This window comes from Cherax quadricarinatus, chromosome 24, assembly GCF_038502225.1.
Source record: "Cherax quadricarinatus isolate ZL_2023a chromosome 24, ASM3850222v1, whole genome shotgun sequence".
Taxonomy (NCBI): domain Eukaryota; kingdom Metazoa; phylum Arthropoda; class Malacostraca; order Decapoda; family Parastacidae; genus Cherax; species Cherax quadricarinatus.
The window spans coordinates 20,165,601-20,185,404 of record NC_091315.1 but is presented as its reverse complement, the minus strand read 5'-3'; the positions used below and the strand labels follow the sequence as shown (position 1 = coordinate 20,185,404).

The 19,804-nt window shown below is 38.8% G+C and overlaps 1 protein-coding gene across 2 annotated transcripts in view; it reads right to left on the bottom strand.

Moving 5' to 3' along the window:
* Sply (Sphingosine-1-phosphate lyase) overlaps positions 1 to 19,804 on the bottom strand; it is a 284,903-nt gene that overhangs the window by 254,010 nt on the left and 11,089 nt on the right. The window contains exon 2 of one of the 2 annotated variants that reach the window (XM_070088236.1): positions 9,798 to 9,974. The exons of the other annotated variant lie outside the window; for it this stretch is intronic. The gene's annotated coding sequence lies outside the window, so the exon portion shown is untranslated. The remainder of the gene's footprint in view (positions 1 to 9,797; positions 9,975 to 19,804) is intronic. 2 annotated transcript variants of the gene reach the window in all.

The following is a 19,804-nucleotide window of genomic DNA, read 5'->3' as shown; positions in this document are numbered from 1 at the left end:
GGCATCAGGATATCAGATAGGTGTGTGTCTACCAAATTCTGTCTCTCTCATAAAAACTTCATTTAGGTCTTCGACTCTCAGTCTGGTTAGTGGCTCACTAGAAACCGAGTCACACTGGAACTTGATTAACTCACTCATTTCCTTGCTGTCATTTGTGTAGGACCCATCCCATTTAAGTAGGGGCCCAATACTGGTTGTTGTTCTAGACTTTGATTTGGCATAAGAAAAGAAATGCTTTGGGTTTCTTTCAATTTCATTTATGGCTTTTAGTTCTTGCGTTTCTTGACTCCTGTATGATTCCTTTAGCTTTAGTTCGAGGTTTGGTATTTCTCTGGCCAGTGTCTCCCTACGTATTGCAAATGTACTGACCTCTTGTAGCCGCTCTATTATTCTTTGCCTTCACCTGTAGAGGGAGCACCTCTCTCTTTCTAGTTCACATCTTCTCCTTTTCCTTAACCCTTTGAGGGTTTTCGTCGTACTAGTACGTCTTACGCGTAGGGGTTTTTGACGTACTAGTACGCATAAATTCTAGCGGCCTCAAATCTCGCGCGAAAAGGCTGGTAGGCCTAGGTGTGAGAGAATGGGTCTGCGTGGTCAGTGTGCGCGGTAGAAAAAAAATCTGGGACCCAGTGGTGCATTGTGGGAATGCCCTCTTAGTAAACAATGTCCACCATGCCTCGCGGTAAGAAGCTCCTCACTCCTCGGCGAATTGGGACACTTTTGTTCCCCAGTGACAGTTCTAATAGTGATGGAAGTGCCAGTGAAGATGAGTTTCGTGGTTTTAGTGAGGTTTTGACCGAAACTAATGACCATAATATCGGTAATAGTGAAGAAAACCCAGACGACCCTCAGCCTTCCACCTCTGGTGCTGGGCCCTCGTGTTCATGTTCAGTTGTTCCAGAACCCAAGAGGAAACTTCTATTTTCCCAAATCCCAGACTCAGATGAGAGCATGGGTGATGATAGTGATAGTGAATATGAACTACAAGCTCTTCAAACTAGTTCCAGTAGTGATAGTGAAGTGCAATATTCCCCAGTGAAGCGTCAGTATATACGACGATATATGCGCTCTGGAAGTGTGCCATATGTTATACCAAGGGGAAGGAGTGTATCTCGGAGTACATCCCGTGGCTGTACAACAGGAACAGACAGTGAAAATGACGAAGATACTGTTGCAATTGGGATGGAAAATGTGCGTGGTGGTAGTGGTGCCGGCGGTGAGGCACCAGCAGTGGGCCATGCTGCCACCCACGCTGCCACCCACGCCGCTGCCTCAGCTGATCTAGAACAAAGGCCACCATCCCCCACTCCCCCACCACACCAGCCTCCACAACCACAACCTCCACAACCACAACCACCTGTCATTGTCCAGTACCCACCAGCAGACCGCACCTGGGATTGGCAGGAAGCTGTCAATTTTGTTCCAAATCCCCACCAGTTTGATGGCAGCCAAAGTGGAATACGGCCATCTTGTGCACTTGGGAACAATGCCACTGAACTGGAATGTTTCGAGTTATTCTTTGACGAACCACTAATGAAAAGTATTGTCATGGAAAGCAACACATACTACGAGTACACCATGGCAAACACAATACTTTCACCAAAATCACGTCTACACCAATGGAAGGAGGCAACTGTGGCTGAGATGTATCTTTTCTTTGCCACAATAATGCTTATGCCACATGTGTATAAGCACAAAGTGAAATCATACTGGTCAACAGACCCCCTGATTGCAACACCAGGTTTCAGTGATATAATGCCAGTGAATCGATTTGTGCTAATGTTACGTATGCTTCACTTCTCAGATAAAACCAGGCCTGACAGAACTGACAGGTTATATAAGATTAGGAATGTGTTTGTGTATCTGAAACAGAAATTCAGTACTCATTTTTATCCCTTCAGGAAGCTTGTAATTGACGAGTCTTTGATTCTGTTCAAAGGAAGACTCTCTTTCAAGCAGTACATACCAAGCAAGAGGAAACGCTTTGGTATAAAGTTGTTTGTGCTTTGTGATTGTTACAGTGGTCTGGTATTGGATATTATTGTGTACACTGGAAGTTATACATTGCAAAATACCAGGAAGTTATTGGGCATCTCAGGTGATGTGGTTCGAACAATGATAGAACCATACCTTGGTAAGGGGCATATATTATATACAGATAACTGGTACACAAGCCCCTCACTCAGTGATTTTTTGCGAGTGAACATGACAGATGTGTGTGGCACAGTGCGTGCAAATCGAAAACATATGCCCAGGTTTGACGCTGGCACTCGCAGAGGTGAGGTGCAGGCGTTTGCTGCCAATGACATCATGGCATTTCGGTGGCATGACAAACGAGATGTCACACTGTTGTCATCAATTCACCCTAATGAAATGGCAGACAGTGGCAGGCAGCATAGAGAGAGAAATGAACCCATTCTAAAACCTGCAGCTGTGATTGATTACACCTTCAACATGCGTTCAGTGGACAAATGTGACATGCAGATTTGGTTTGCTGATTGTGTTCGCAAGAGTTATAAGTGGTACATCAAACTGTTTTTCCATCTTCTGGACATTTCCATGGTCAATGCTTATAATATGTATAAGATGAGCACCAGAAACAAACCACAGTATGGCGAATTCTGTTTGTCTGTCATCAGACAAATAGTATTCAAGTACCAAGGAAATGCACCTGCAATTGACCGCCCACCAAATTATCAACAACTACCTGCTCGTCTGAAGCATGGTGATCACTTCCTGGTAAAACTGCCTGCTACTGCTTTGAAGAAAAAGGCTCAGAAGAGGTGTTACGTCTGTTCACATACAAAAAAACGCCCACAACAACGCAGAGACACTCGTTTTATGTGTGAGGAGTGCAAAACTCCACTGTGCATGACACCATGTTTCAAAGAGTTCCACAGGCTGCAGAACTTCTAGAAACATGTCCTGTGACTGTATATGTGTATATAAAATATAGAAAAATAGTAATAAACAACATTTCATATTGTTTGTTTGTGTAAATATTTTCTGTAAACAAAATAATGACAACAGTGTTTACGCCCTTATTGTGTAGTATTGAAAAAGAAATAACTTACAAAATACTGATCATGTTGGCCTCAGAGGCCATAAAAGTTACTCAGAAAAAGAAAAATTGAAAAATAATTGAAAATAGTACATAAAAAAGTAAATAGAAAAATACCGGGTGACGGCAGTCGGCGATGTTACCGTATGTTGTTCAATTTTGGCAAATTTCACACCTCCATATCTCGGTAAGTATTGACGTTAAAATTTTTTTGTTTAGCCTATAATGTTTAGAAAAAAATACTATTTTTTCATAAGAAAAAATAATTTTTTTTTTTTTTTGAAATTTGGCCAACCCTGAGAACGAGTTTCGGAGAGGGCCTGTCGACCCTCAAAGGGTTAAGGGAATATGCCTTGAGCATACCTCAAGTGCCATAGAGTTAATTTGTTCTAGACATAGGGTAGGCTCTGTGTTGCTTAGTCTATCTTCCCAGTTTATAGCATTTAGGACTTGGTTTACTTGGTCCCACCTTATGTTTTTGTATCTGAACTTAAATTTGGTGAAGGCTCCCTCCTAACTGATCATATTTTGTCAATCTGGGGCTCCTTGCATACATGTCTGGACTTCTATTATGTTGTGATCTGAGTATATTGTTTTTGATATGATGACATTTCGTATCAGATCATCATTGTTAGTGAAGATAAGGTCCAGCGTATTCTCCAATCTTTGTAGGCTCTATTATTTGCTGGTTTAAGGTGAATTTGGTGCAGAGATTTAAAAGCTTGTGTGTGTGTGTGTGTGTGTGTGTGTGTGTGTGTGTGTGTGTGTGTGTGTGTGTGTGTGTGTGTGTGTGTGTGTGTGTGTGTGAGTTTTCATCTGAGCTGCCTCCTGGTGTTATCTGCTACCACATTGCATGTATTTGCTATATTCCTCCATTTTAGGTGTCTTAGGTTGAAATCCCCCAGGAGCAAGATGTTGGGGGCAGGAGCTGGAAGATTTTCCAGACAGTGGTCAATTTTCAAAAGCTGTTCCTGGAATTGTTGGGACATTGCATCCGGAGGCTTGTATACAACCATAATGACCAGGTTTTGGTTTTCAATCTTTACTGCTAAAACTTCAACTAGATCATTTGGGGCATTTAGTAGTTCTGAGCATATAAGTGACTCTGTGATATACAGGCCAACTCCCCTCCCTTTGCCTGTTCACTGTTACATCTGTATAGGTTGTAACCTGGGATCCATATTTCATTGTCAAGTGATCCTTTATGTGGGTCTCTGTGAAAACCGCGAACATTGCATTTGACTCCGTAAGCAGTCCACAGATGAAAGGTATTTTGTTATTCGTTGCTGGCTTTAGACCCTGTATATTTGCAAAGATGAATTTTGTTGGATTGATGGCACTGGTGGTATGGGGAAGCACTAATATTTGTTGTTTTGGAGTGGAGGCCATCGTCTGTGATTCCACTCCAGAAATGATTGGAGTTGGCATACAATTTCTGTCATTTCCTGCCAGCTTTTTTACCTTCCTGGAGCTAAAAAACCTCTCTCTCTGGAGTGGCTGTGGCTAACCAGGTTTTCCCATGGTCTGGATGCTCTGCATCTTCTTGTACTTATTAGGTGGTGTGCCTGGCAATATAAGTTATAGCACTGTCTTTCCTGAACTGAAGAGTGACACATTTCAGGGTGGAAGAGCTGGCTGGAAGGGAGGTTGCATTTTCCTGTTGTCATATGGGCACAGCATTTTCTGGGGTGGTCAAAGTTGCATGTCCCTTCTGTTTTTCCAGATATTCCATGCCTGCAGATACCAAATGCATAGTATTTGCATAGACCTGGTTTCTGTTTGCCTTGACTTTTTGTAACTGTATTCCCTATTGGTATGTGTTCTCCTGTCTCATTTCTATCTTTAGTATTAATGCTAACAATGGAGCCTTCATCAGTTATTTCTGGTAATTTATCTTCAATATTTCTCGGGGCATCCCCTTGTTTACTATTTCCTGTGGTATTGCTAGTTTGTAACATAGGTTTTTGCATGTCCTTGTCCTTGTCTACACCTGTTTCCCCACTAGAGCTCCTGTCCCCCTCCAGGTCACCCTTGTTTATTTCTCTATTCTTACAGTTACTGTCTACCAGGACAGCATTTGTACCAGAGGCAATAGCATCATCTGGCCAAGATTTTTTATTTTCCCAACTGTTATAGAATGCTGACATGTTTTTTTATGAAGGCCATCTTGATGTTATCATCTTTTATTATCAATGTGATTTTATTCCACAGTTTGGTCTCATTTGGGCATACCCAAAAACACATCCCTGGTTTAATATCTCTTGTAGAAGATTCCTGAATACCTGCACAAGGGGCATGGGTTCATTTCCCACAGAAATTGCATGTAGTCCATGCAGTAGCCCGTTTGTTTGTTTGGTTGCAGACTACACAGGATTTCATGATGTCATTTTATTGGTTGTTTTACTGTATATTCTACTAATAGCTTCCAAAGTGGAAATCTGTCTACTATTTGTCTTGTTTCTATTTTATGTATTCCAACGAATCTGTGTGAATCCGGTCCTTTGTTCACTTATTTCTTGGACGAATCCGGTTAATGAATCACTGTATATTTTTTTTTACTAACAACCACCTTAAAAGTAGATCTGTCTATTTATATTGTATCTATTTGTTGTAGTTACAAGATCCCTGAAATACTATTTTACTGTTTTTCTTGGCACCTTGTATGTCTGTAAACACAAAAGATACTCCATATGCTGTACTGGGGGAAGAGAGGCATGTTAGTCGACCTAGTATGTGAGACTCCAATAAGCCCTCCATTGACTTTGATTCCAGTCCAGCATATGTACATCTAAAGTGGTGATACATTCTAAGAATATTTTACTACATGTAGTTTACATGTAGTAAAATATTCTTAAGCACAAAGAAAGTCATTAGTATGCATGAGCACTTTGGGCAGACTAATCCTAATGCTTACAGACTACAGTGGAACCTCAGCTTATGAGTTTAATCCATTCTGTGACTTTGCTCGTATCCCGATCTGCTCGTATGCTGAGTCAATTTTCTTCATTTAAATTCATTGAAATGCCATTAATCCGCTCCAGCAGAATTCCTGCTCTGAGAGGCAAGACAAAAATATTTCAATGTGATTCTACGGCTTATTTATCTATCACAATTCATCTAATACGACATAAAAAACAATATAAATAACATAGAAACCTGATATATACTCTAGAATGAATAAAACATGTCATTATGCGACAAGGGGTAGCGGCCATTCCCTACCTCAAGCGGACGCCTTGTTGTGGGTCAGCGGGGGAGACCTCCCACCATCCCCCGACACCGCCATCCCAGCTTCATGAATACATGTTCAGTTCCACTTCTCTCCTACAAGCTAGCTGTGTTTGTGAATTGTGTTTTGATATTACTGACCTAACTGACTGACTTACTGACTTGACTGACTGACTAAATAACTTGACTGGCTGACTGACTTACTAACTTGATTGACTGACTGAATGACTTGACTGACTGACTTAACTGACTTACTGACATAACATGACTGATTTACAGACATGACTGACTTACAGACTTGACTGACTGAATGAATGATTTGACTGACTGACTTACTAACTCAACTGACTGACTTAACTGACTGACTTACTGACATGACTGAGTAATTGACTTGACTGACTTACTGAATGACTTAAAGTTAGACTTTTTCACTGAAAAGGACCCTGAAACGGTGTCTAGAGCAGCTGATGCCTTACCATCAGTTGTATAATTTACTGCAGGGTAAAATAGAACAGAAATCCATTACCCTGCAGTAAATTGAGCAGCTGATGCCTTACCGTCAGTTGTATAATTTACTGCAGGGTAAAATAGAACAGAAATCCATTACCCTCAATACTGACAAAACCTATTTCATTCAGTTTGGAAACAGAGCTGCAAGTGTCATATGACATGGACCTGCCCCACATAGGCCAGTAGGCCTGCTGCAGTGTTCCTTCTTTCTTACGTTCTTATGTTCCACTTAACATAACGCTAAATGGATCACCCATCACAAGACTCACAGAGGGAAAATTCCTAGGAATCCACCTTGGCAGTAGCCTCAAGTGCCAGACACACATACAACAAATTTCCAAGAAAATCTCTAAGACAGTAGGCATACTATCGAAGATACAGTACTATGTTCCACAATCAGCTCTCCTTGCACTGTATCATTCACTCATCTACCCTTATCTCACATATGGAATTTGTGCATGGGGATCAACAACATTAAATCACTAAAGACCACTAATAACCCAGCAAAAGGCTGCAGCCAGAATGATAACGAATTCCCACTCCCGACAGTATACTCCACCAATATTCAAAAATCTAAAACTGCTCACCGTAAAGAACATCCATATTTATTCATGTGCCTACTACATACATAGAACACTACACTCAAACATAAACCCTCCACTCAAACTTCTCACCAACCTTAACAGGACACACGATCATAACAAGACACAGATCTCTTTTTGATGTACCCTGTGTCCATATCACACTGTAAAAACTATGCACATAAAGGGCCCCAAAATTTGGAATTCATTACCAGTAAATACTATAGTAACCCAGTCTGAATATCAATTTAAGACTCTTCTCAAAAACCATTTACTCACCCTAAACTAAATACTCAATATTTAACTTTACCAAAAAAATCTCCCAATTACCTAAATCTTAAAACTTCAAAACAAGATGCCCAAAATTCAGTTATTGATTAATACTACATTGTAGTAAAAATACCTACCCAAAACAATACTGCCTTACACCCAATTGTAGCATTCACATACTGTAAACTCCTTTCAACAACTCACAATGTTATATTCCCAAAATATAATTTCAATATTTATTATTGAAACTATTGTAATTTGAGTACAATTAATGTCTACTATAAATAAAAACAGATGTACAACTTAAACAAACTATGATAAATTTATTTAGTATTAAGTAGTCTGTAAGCCATTAAATTAAGTCTGCTCATAATGCCTAGGCATGATAGTGACTCTCTTTGAACTGCAACTCATTACTGTAATTTCATAATCTCAATGCAATCTTGCAAAGAAATAAAATTTGTTTGTTTTGTTTGTTTGTTTGTTTGTTTATTTGTTGTACAGAATTTATGCACACTCCAATACAACCATCAACTTCAGTACCAGAATCTCTACCATCTACCTCAGCCCAGTAGGACTACACTACAGGACTCCACTCTTCACAATAATTGACAAACACAAGCACCCACAATTTAAGGTAAGAAATACAATTATTTCTGTTGCAGTTATAGTCTTAAGCAGTAAAAACAACATAATACATCCCAACAATGAACTACAATTATATACTATTCACTTTTAGTTTTGTAAGATCTGGAGGTCTAAAAAAAAAGTTGTTTGAGGGGGAAGCTCGCATCCTGAATTTTTGTTCGTATCCAGAAACAAAAATATTGACCGAACAACGGCTCGTATCCTGAAAAACTCGTATGGGGGGGCACTCGTAAGCCTAAGTTCCACTGTACTTAAACTAGACACTGGTTATGGAGTGGTGAATTTTAATTAAACATTAATACAAAAAAGGGGTAGCAAAAATTTTATAATTAGTAAAATTTACAATTAGTACAATTTGCAATAGTACAATTTTAAGCAAGTATTAATACTTAAATTAATTTAGTGTTCTTAAGTTAATTCGGATTTTTGGAGTCATTTCAAACTGACTGAATGATTTAGTATAGTGTTGGTATGGTTAAGTTTGGTAGATAAGGTGATTTTTTATTATAGCCCTGGCCTGGTGGCAAAAGTTCTCACTTCACAGGCTGAGGGGTTCGGGTTCGATTCCTGCCTAGGTGAAAACATTGGGCATGTTTCCTTACATCGGTTGTTTATGTTCACCCATCAATAAAATGGGTACCTGGGTGTTAGTCGACTGGTGTGGGTCGTATCCTGGGATAAAACTGACCTAATTTGCCTGAAATGCTCTGCATAACAAGTGGCTTTCTGTATAGCAGTATGTCACTGGTGTCGGTTAGGCCTGTATACCTTGTACATGTACTTGTAGTAAATGAAGATACGTACATGTACAGTATTATTATTATACGTACATATTATCTTAGGGCCCTTTGTGTGTATTGCATTTTTGCACAGGGTGAGATGGACCCAAGGGATGATGAATTGTGTTTTGTGCCTGTGTGTTCTGTTGTAGCTATCAAGGAGAAGTTTAAGCGGAGGGTTTAAATTGGAGTCTAATGTTCTACGTACAGGTCGGCCATCACTAATCCGCCAATCAGTTATCCGGTTCTATCAGTAATCCGGCACTAATTTCAGTTAGTATAATTTCAAATTTCATCATTATACTGATTCAAATCATTATACTGACTCAAATTTCATTATTATACTGACTCAGAAATTGTGCAGATGGTTGTAAATCCACAGCAGCAAGCCAGTGGAGGAGAAAGCAGTGTTGAAAGTGAATATGATGCAGCAGAAAATCTCTATTGATAGGTTAATTAAGTGTATTCTAACCTAACCATTCTGCAATCTGGCAAATTCACTAATCCGGCACACTACAGGTCCCAATGATACCGGATTAGTGATGGCCAACCTGTATATAGCAGGCGCAGTAATACGAGTGCATATTTTGTATATTAAGTGGAGGGGTGTGTTGTATGGTGCAGGAAATGATTATCCGCACAGCAGCTTTTTGTTGGGTTATTAATGGTTTAAGGTGATTAGTTGTAGTAGATCCCTAAGCACATTCATTCATTAAGTACCTTTTAGCTTTCTTCCTGAGATGGCTCATGCTATGACAGGCTTTGACACGTGCAGGCAGCCCATTCCACTTCTTTACTGCTGTACAATAACCCTCCAGGTTAAAAATCCCAACAAATCTTAATTTATTGCTGGTTACTAATTTGTTGCAGTAATCTGTGCCCAGCTGACAGCAAAGACTGAGGACAAAAGTCCATAAAAATGGATTAGAAGATAGCAGATTTAGGTAAATTTGTTATGGATAGTGCTGGACAGGCACCTAAAGTCAGTACCTGACCAGCCAGGTTACAATAAGAAGTTTATTTTGACATGATACATGGTTGTACAGAGGAATATAATAGCTGGGTGTACATGCCAAAAGCCCCTTAGCATGCAGAGCATTTCAGGCAAACTTAGAGATTAACGTAAGATTAGCAAGGCAATAATACATAGTTCATATGGTCATTAGATGTGTTACAGTGAGTACAGTAGAATTGTATATTCTATCAGGTAATGCTACATAGTTCTGATAAGTCTAGTAGAGACTTATTACACTTATGAATTAGTTAATAAAGATTACAGTATTACAATTTAACAATTTAAAATAATTTACAATATGATGTATTACAGTTTAGTACTATTTAAAACAATGAAATTTGGTATTCCAGTGGAATAATTTACATTGTGATGCACTGTATTACAATCTACTACTATTTAAAACAATGGAAAAATAGACATCCTAATTTCAAAACACAGTGGACCCTCGGGGAACGGCATTAATCCATTCCAGAGAGCTCGCCTTTAACTAATTTGGACGTTAGCAAAATTAATTTTCCTCATAAGAAATAATGGAAATCCAATTAATCCGTTCCAGACACCCAAAAGTATTAAACAAAATAATTTTTTTTACATGAAATATACATTTCCCTACACAGAAAACAATGAAACATGCACAATAAACAATACTGAAATGACACTTACCTTTATTGTGGACTTACTGATGAGTGATGAGACAGGAGGCGGCGAGAAGATGTAGGTGTACTATTGTTTGGAAGGGTAATCCCCTTCCATAAAGACTTCAGGTAACAAATCCTTTTCTGGGGTTACCTCCCTTTGCTTTTTTAATGCCGGTAGGACCAGCTTGAGTCACTGGACCCCTGTCGCACAAAATATCTGTCCAGAGAGTTCTGCTTCTGGCGTCTCTTTAAGATTTCCCTAAAATGGAACACAAGAGTGTCATTGTACATGTTGCCAATACGGCTTGCAACAGCTGTGTCAGGATAATTTTCATCCATAAAGGTTTGCACTTCAACCCACTTTGCACGAATGTCCTTAATCTTTGATGAAGGCAACTTCCTCACTCTCTCTTCCTCCTCTTCTGAAGCACATTCCTGAGCTGTGATCTGTTGCTGTTGCACCCAAAGCTCTTGCAGCTCTGTAGTGGTAGCTCTTCATCGTCATCCTTCACCAACTCTTCCACATCCTCGCCACTAACCTCCAACCCCATGGACTTCCCCAATGCCACAATAGATTCCACAACTGGCATAGGCTCCTCAGGGTTAGCCCCAAACCCTTCAAAATCCCTCTCTTGTACACATTCTGGCCACAATTTTCTCCAAGCAGAGTTCAAAGTCCTGCAAGTCACTCCTGCCCAAGCCTTACCTATAAGGTTTATGCAACTGAGGATACTTAAGTGATCTTTCCAAAACACTTTCAGGGTCAATTCAGTGTCTGAGGTCACTTCAAAGCACTTTTGAAACAATGTTTTGGTGTACAGTTTTTTGAAGTTTGAAATGACCTGCTGGTCCATGGGCTGGCGGATAATAGTGGTATTAGGAGGCAAAAACTTCACTTTGATGAAGCTCAACTCCCTCACAATTTGCTCTTGCAAGTCATGAGGATGAGCAGGAGCTATGTCCATTACCAGGAGACACTTGAGTGACAATTTATTTTCCAGGAGGTATTTTTTCACAGTGGGGCCAAACATGTCATAAAATCAGTCAAGGAAAATGTTCCTAGTGACCCATGCTTTACTGTTTGCTCTCCACATCACACACAATTTAGTCTTGATGACATTGTTTTTCTTGAACACTCTGGGAGTTTCAGAGTGATACATGAGTAAAGGCTTCACTTTGCAATCCCCACTAGCATTACTACAAAACATGAGAGTTTGCCTGTCTTTCATAGGCTTGTGTCCTGGGAGTGCCTTTTCCTCCTGAGTAATGTAGGTCTTGTTCGGCATTTTCTTCCAAAACAGGCCTGTTTCGTAACAATTAAATACTTGCTGGGGTTTTAATTTTTCAGCCTCTATGTACCCCTTGAAGTCCTGCACATATTTTTCAGCCGCTTTTTTGTCAGAACTGGCAGCCTGACCATGCCTTATCACAATGTGTATGCCACTACGATTCTTAAATCTCTCAAGCTAACATTTGCTGGCCTTAAATTCATTAACATCAGCACTAGTTTCAGGCATTTCCTTCATTAGATCATCATGCAACTGCCTTGCCTTTTCACATATTATTGACCGAGAAACACTATCTCCTGATAATTGTTTATTTATTTTATTTATTTATTTATTTTATGTCTTTGCAAACAGTACACTGAGATTTTGTATTTACAATAGTGGGTTGCAATGCAGAGAGAGCCTCTACTATGCTTAGGCATTATGGGCCAACTTAACATTATTGGCTTACAGTCTACTTAAGGTAACACTAAGGAGTATATCAGTTGTACAGTAGGATAGTAATTATTTCATAGTTGTACAGCAGAATATTAATTATAAACGAATCAAAATTTGTATAATACAAAGATATATTTATATTCAAAAATGCTTTTTGTGAAAAACAATGATTCAATTATATTCCTGTCAACAATGGATAAAAGGTATCTTTATCTTGGAGGGTGATGGACTGATTACATCGTCTTCAAGTATCTTCTGCTTCTATCAACTTTTCTGTACTCGACTGGAGAAGCCTACTGTGTAGGCGAAACGTTTCAAAATAAAGATACCTAACTGTTGCATATGTGTCTTACTTAACAACCTGTCGGTATTTTATACCATTTTAATGTTCAAGTTGGTTAGTCATCATCCAGGCAGATATTTTCTGTAATTCAGCATTGACTATGTTTGCTAGTATGACTGTGTTTGGGTGAGAAAAGACATATGTAGCATCATCTGCAAATAATGTGGGTTTGAGTAGCTGTGATGCATTAGGTAGATCATTGATGTAGATGAGAAAGAGGAGCGGTCCAAGGACGCTTCCTTGTGGGACTCCTACTATGATTGGTTTGCATCATTTGCATACACATATTGAGTTCTGTTACTAAGGTATGATTTTAGGTAGTTGAGGGAGTGGCCTCTGATACCATAGTGCATTAATTTGGAGTACAGCAGTTCATGGTGACTGTATCGAAAGCTTCACATAAATCAATGAAAATGCCCAGCGGGACTTCTTTCTTTTCAAGTGTGGTATATGTAAGTTCTAACATGTGTATGATAGCATCATTTGTGCTTTTATTATTCCTGAATCCAAACTGACAAGGGTTTAATATGTTGTGTGAAACGAGGTAGGAATAGATCCGTCTATGAATTAATTTTTCAAAGATTTTAGGGAGCAGTGGTAAGTTAGATATTGGTCTATAGTTATTCAAGTCAGCTTAGTCACCTCCTTTATGGATCGGAGTGACCCTCGCTATTTTGAGGATTGTTGGGAAGGTAGATGATTCAATGGATTTGTTAAAGAGCGTTGCAATAATTGGTGACAATACTTGAGAAGCTTTTTTGTACATAAAAGCAGGCAAGTTGTTTATGTCTCCTGCCTTGTTTTTAAGGGTGTTTATGATGAGCATAACTTCAATGGGATTGGTTGGAGCTAGGAATAGCGCATTTGGGTAGGTACCTATGAGGTAGTCTGATGGACGGGTGTTTGTGCTTGGTATTTTGTTTGCTAGATTTTTTCCTATGGTAGAGAAGAAAACATTAAGTCTGTTTGCTGTTTCGGTTGGAGTGAGTAGGGGTTCATCTTATTTTGTAAGTTTGATTGTTTTGTTTTTGGATAACTTTTTACTTCCAAGAATTTCAGACAGAGTTTTCCAGGTTTTTTTCATATCACCTTTTTATTTATTATTATTAACACACTGGCCGATTCCCACCAAGGCAGGGTGGCGCGAAAAAGAAAAACTTTCACCATCATTCACTCCATCACTGTCTTGCCAGAAGGGTGCTTTACACTACAGTTTTTAAACTGCAACATTAACACCCTTCCTTCAGAGTGCAGGCACTGTACTTCCCATCTCCAGGGCTCAAGTCAGGCCTGCCGGTTTCCCTGAATCCCTTCATAAATGTTACTTTGCTCACACTCCAACAGCACGTCAAGTATTAAAAACCATTTGTCTCCATTCACTCCTATCAAACACGCTCACGCATGCCTGCTGAAAGTCCAAGCCCCTCGCACACAAAACCTCCTTTACCCCCTCCCACCAACCTTTCCTAGGCTGACCCCTACCCTGCCTTCCTTCCACTACAGACTGATACACTCTTGAAGTCATTCTGTTTCGCTCCATTCTCTCTACATGTCCGAACCACCTCAACAACCCTTCCTCAGCCCTCTGGACAACAGTTTTGGTAATCCCGCACCTCCTCCTAACTTCCAAACTACGAATTCTCTGCATTATATTCACACCACACATTGCCCTCAGACATGACATCTCCACTGCCTCCAGCCTTCTCCTTGCTGCAACATTCATCACCCATGCTTCACACCCATATAAGAGCGTTGGTAAAACTATACTCTCATACATTCCTCTTTTTGCCTCCAAGGACAAAGTTCTTTGTCTCCACAGACTCCTAAGTGCACCGCTCACCCTTTTCCCCTTTATCAATTCTATGATTCACCTCATCTTTCATAGACCCATCCGCTGACACGTCCACTCCCAAATATCTGAATACATTCACCTCATCCATACTCTCTCCCTCCAATCTGATATCCAATCTTTCACCACCTAGTCTTTTTGTTATCCTCATAACCTTACTCTTTCCTGTATTCACTTTTAATTTTCTTCTTTTGCATACCCTACCAAATTCATCCACCAACCTCTGCAACTTCTCTTCAGAATCTCCCAAGACCACAGTGTCATCAGCAAAGAGCAACTGTGACAACTCCCACTTTATGTGTGATTCTTTATCTTTTAACTCCACGCCTCTTGCCAAGACCCTCGCATTTACTTCTCTTACAACCCCATCTATAAATATATTAAACAACCACGGTGACATCACACATCCTTGTCTAAGGCCTACTTTTACTGGGAAATAATCTCCCTCTTTCCTACATACTCTAACTTGAGCCTCACTATCCTCGTAAAAACTCTTCACTGCTTTCAGTAACCTACCTCCTACACCATACACCTGCAACATATGCCACATTGCCCCCCTATCCACCCTGTCATACGCCTTTTCCAAATCCATAAATGCCACAAAAACTTCTTTAGCCTTATCTAAATACTGTTCACTTACATGTTTTACTGTAAACACCTGGTCCACACACCCGTACCTTTCCTAAAGCCTCCTTGTTCATCTGCTATCCTATTCTCCGTCTTACTCTTAATTCCTTCAATAATAACTCTACCATACACTTTACCAGGTATACTCAACAGACTTATCCCCCTATAATTTTTGCACTCTCTTTTGTCCCCTTTGCCTTTATACAAAGGAACTATGCATGCTCTCTGCCAATCCCTAGGTACCTTACCCTCTTCCATACATTTATTAAATAGTTGCACCAACCACTCCAAAACTATATCCCCACCTGCTTTTAACATTTCTATCTTTATCCCATCAATCCCGGCTGCCTTACCCCCCTTTCAATTTACCTACTGCCTCACGAACTTGCCCCACACTCACAACTGGCTCTTCCTCACTCCTACAAGATGTTATTCCTCCTTGCCCTATACATGAAATCACAGCTTCCCTATCTTCATCAACATTTAACAATTCCCCAAAATATTTGCTCCATCTTCCCAATACCTCTAACTCTCCATTTAATAACTCTCCTCTCCTATTTTTAACTGACAAATCCATTTGTTCTCTAGGCTTCCTTAACTTGTTAATCTCACTCCAAAACTTTTTCCTATTTTCTACAAAATTTGTTGATAACATCTCACCCACTCTCTCATTTGCTCTCTTTTTACATTGCTTCACCACTCTCTTAACCTCTCTCTTTTTCTCCATATACTCTTCCCTCCTTGCATCACTTCTACTTTGTAAAAACTTCTCATATGCTAACTTTTTCTCCCTTACTACTCTCTTTACATCATCATTCCACCAATTGCTCCTCTTCCCTCCTGCACCCACTTTCCTGTAACCACAAACTTCTGCTGAACACTCTAACACTACATTTTTAAGCCTGCCCCATACCTCTTCGACCCCATTGCCTATGCTCTCATTAGCCCATCTATCCTCCAATAGCTGTTTATATCTTACCCTAACTGCCTCCTCTTTTAGTTTATAAACCTTCACCTCTCTCTTCCCCGATGCTTCTATTCTCCTTGTATCCCATCTACCTTTTACTCTCAGTGTAGCTACAACTAAAAAGTGATCTGATATATCTGTGGCCTCTCTATAAACATGTACACCCTGAAGTCTACTCAACAGTCTTTTATCTACCAATACACAATCCAACAAACTACTGTCATTTCGCCCTACATCATATCTTGTATACTTATTTATCCTCTTTTTCTTAAAATATGTATTACCTATAACTAAACCCCTTTCTATACAAAGTTCAATCAAAAGGCTCCCATTTCTCCTACTTTAGCATTCAGGTCCCCTACCACAATTACTCTCTCACTTGGTTCAAAGGTTCCTATACATTCACTTAACATCTCCCAAAATCTCTCTCTCTCCTCTACATTCCTCTCTTCTCCAGGTGCATACACGCTTATTATGACCCACTTTTCGCATCCAACCTTTTCTTTAATCCACATAATCCTTGAATTTACACATTCATATTCTCTTTTCTCCTTCCATAACTGATCCTTCAACATTACTGCTACCCCTTCCTTAGCTCTAACAATTTTTTTTTACCTTCTTATCAGGCTGGTAAGTGCTGACGAGTAGCTTTTCGACTGTTCTCTAGTTATTTGACCCATTCTATACTGTTTTTTCATATTTGTGCTTTGTGTTAATGGATTTGAGGATGCTTGGTGTTAGCCAGGGATTATTCAGTCTCTTTGCTGTGATCTGTTTAGTTTTTCTGGGGCAATGTCTCTTATAGAGGCATTGGGCTTTTTTTAGAAAATTATTTATAAATTCATTCATATCTGCATATGTTTCGAGCTCATTTTGCCAACTGACGTTATTCATAGATGCTATATAGTTGTTAACTGCTGTCTCATTATGTAGTCAGAAGGTTACTTTAGTAATGTTTTGTGGCAGTTTGCCCAGATTAGTTATGAGAAAGGTTGGGTAGTGGTCTGTAATTTTGTCTGTGATTATGCCTGATTTTAACCCTTTGACTGTCGAAGGGCCAAATCCTGAAGTTGCTTCTGGTGTCGCAAAATATTCGAAAAAAAAAAAAATTATTTTTTCTTATGAAATGATAGAGAATCTTTTCCCGATTGTAAAGACACCAAAAAAACGAAATTTGATGGAAAACTGACGGAATTACGCTCTCGCGAAGTTAGCGACTTCGGCGATATTTAAAAATCGGCAATTTCGCCCACTTTGAGCCCTATTTTCGGCTAATTCCGTTATTCCAGTCAACCAAACTCATAACTATTTCTTCAGAACTCTATTTTTTCTATCGATTGAGTACAAGAAACTGCCCATTTACCGATTTCAACTACCCAATAACATGGTCAGAAATTTGCAATTTGGCCAATTTCACGAAAATTAAAAAATACGACAATTTCAAAATAAGGTCCAGAATGAACAATGCAGACATTCCTGGCTCTAAAATAACATTTTCTTTGTTCATCAGTCATGTCTCCAGGTCCCTGTGATATTACTCTTGCTTTTTATTTTGAAATTTTATTCAAACAAAAAATAGAAGATTTACTGTTATGCAGACTACTGCAATACTGTAATAATTGTAAAAATTACATCAACCCATTCATGACTGCGTATTAGAATGGCTATTTGGACATTTATTGGACAATGACATCATTTGTTCACTTTTGAACATCGGCAAAAATCAAACATTTCCTGTACTTTGTGCTCTATTTCCAGGTTCTTTTTATAGTAAAATTAATCAAAATCACCTCCATTTCTATAATATAGTTTCCATTCTATCAAATGAGACCAAGAAAACGAGAATACAACCACAAATACTATACGAAAATAGACCACAAAGTCGGCATTTTAATTAAAAAAAAAACGGTCGGAGTTTTTTTTTTCTCATTATGCACTGCGTGCTCCAGGATTTTTTTTATGTGGTGCACACTGACCACACAGACCCATTCTCTCACATGTGGGCCTACTAGCTTTCTCCTGCCTGATTTGAAGCCGCTAGAATTTATGAGTATATATACGTCAAACACGGTACCTCGCAAACGTATATATACGGCCGCGACAGTCAAAGGGCTAAAGGGGATATGGTGTTTGTCCAGAAGTGATCTATTAAGGAGATGCTTGTCTCAGAGATTCTTGTAGGTTTAGATATTGCTGGTAGCAACAGGCAGTTACTCATTGTGTTTGTGAATTTGGTTACTTGTGGGTCCTGGTCGTGTAGTATGTTTATGTTGAAATCTCCTGTTAGTAGTAGGTGGTCTTCATTCATGTGTGCATCAGTAAACATGTTTCCTAGTTTTTCACTAAAAGTGATAAATGTTTGACTGTGGTACTCTGTAGATGTTTATAACTGTGAAGGGTTTTTGCAGGTCTTTTGATTTAAATTTGGCTATGATATATTCTCTATGTTCGTCCCTTGTGCAAAATTTATTGATACATTCGAGTTGATTTGAGTAGTATATAGCTGTTCCTCCCCCTTGCTGGTCTGTTCTACAGTTGTGTATGGCCATGAAGCCAGAAATGGTATAGAAATCTGTAATATCAGGCTTAAGCCAAGTTTCTGTGAGTGTGATGATTGGAATGAAGGGAATTGAGTAATGCTGTGAGGTCATCATAATGTTTGCTCAAGGATCTGACATTGTAGTTAAAGATGGTTATGTTATTGTTTGCACTGAGTAATGTCTTTGCTTAGTCTGCTGTGTAGTAATTACAGTTACTGGTTGATTCGTGTAATTCATTTTGTAAAAAGTTTAAATCAGGATCTATGCCTGTAATCATAAGATGAGAGTAATTTTACAAACTAGATTCTCTGAGTAAAATGATATAAGATTTATATTGAATCTACAACTAGACTTATGACTAAGACTCCATGATTAATCTAAAACTTGTAAAAATTTGAAAGAAAAAGGGATTATTACAGAATAGATAATTCAGTTATACACTTAAGCATCTAATAGCACCTTAATTATTTTAACAAGTGAGTTTATGAACTACAGCAGATATTTACAGCTAAAATAAAGGAGCTAATGAATATAATAATAAAAGAATGTATTAAAAGCAAAATCAGTAGCACCTGAGGTAGTCAATAGCACCTGGAGTATTTTAATAAATGTGACTATATGGACAAGAGGAGAAAGAAAAAAAAGAGCTTGGGAATATAATGGCAAAATAGTGAACTTATCACACTTTAGCCCCTGAGAATAGCACTTTGATTATTTTAACAATTGTGAATATATGAACTAAGGTAGTTACATAAAGCTAAAATAAATAAAGGAGAAAATATATAAGGGACTAAATTAAGTAATGGTAAACAAAGTTCAATGGACAGATAGTCACTATGATATAATATAATGGCAAAATAGTGAACTTATTACACTTTAGCACCTGAGAATAGCACCTTGATTATTTTAACAATTGTGAATATATGAACTAAGGTAGTTATATAAAGCTAAAATAAATAAAGGAGAAAATATGTAAGGGACTAAATTAAGTAATGGTGAACAAAGTTCAATGGACAGATAGTCA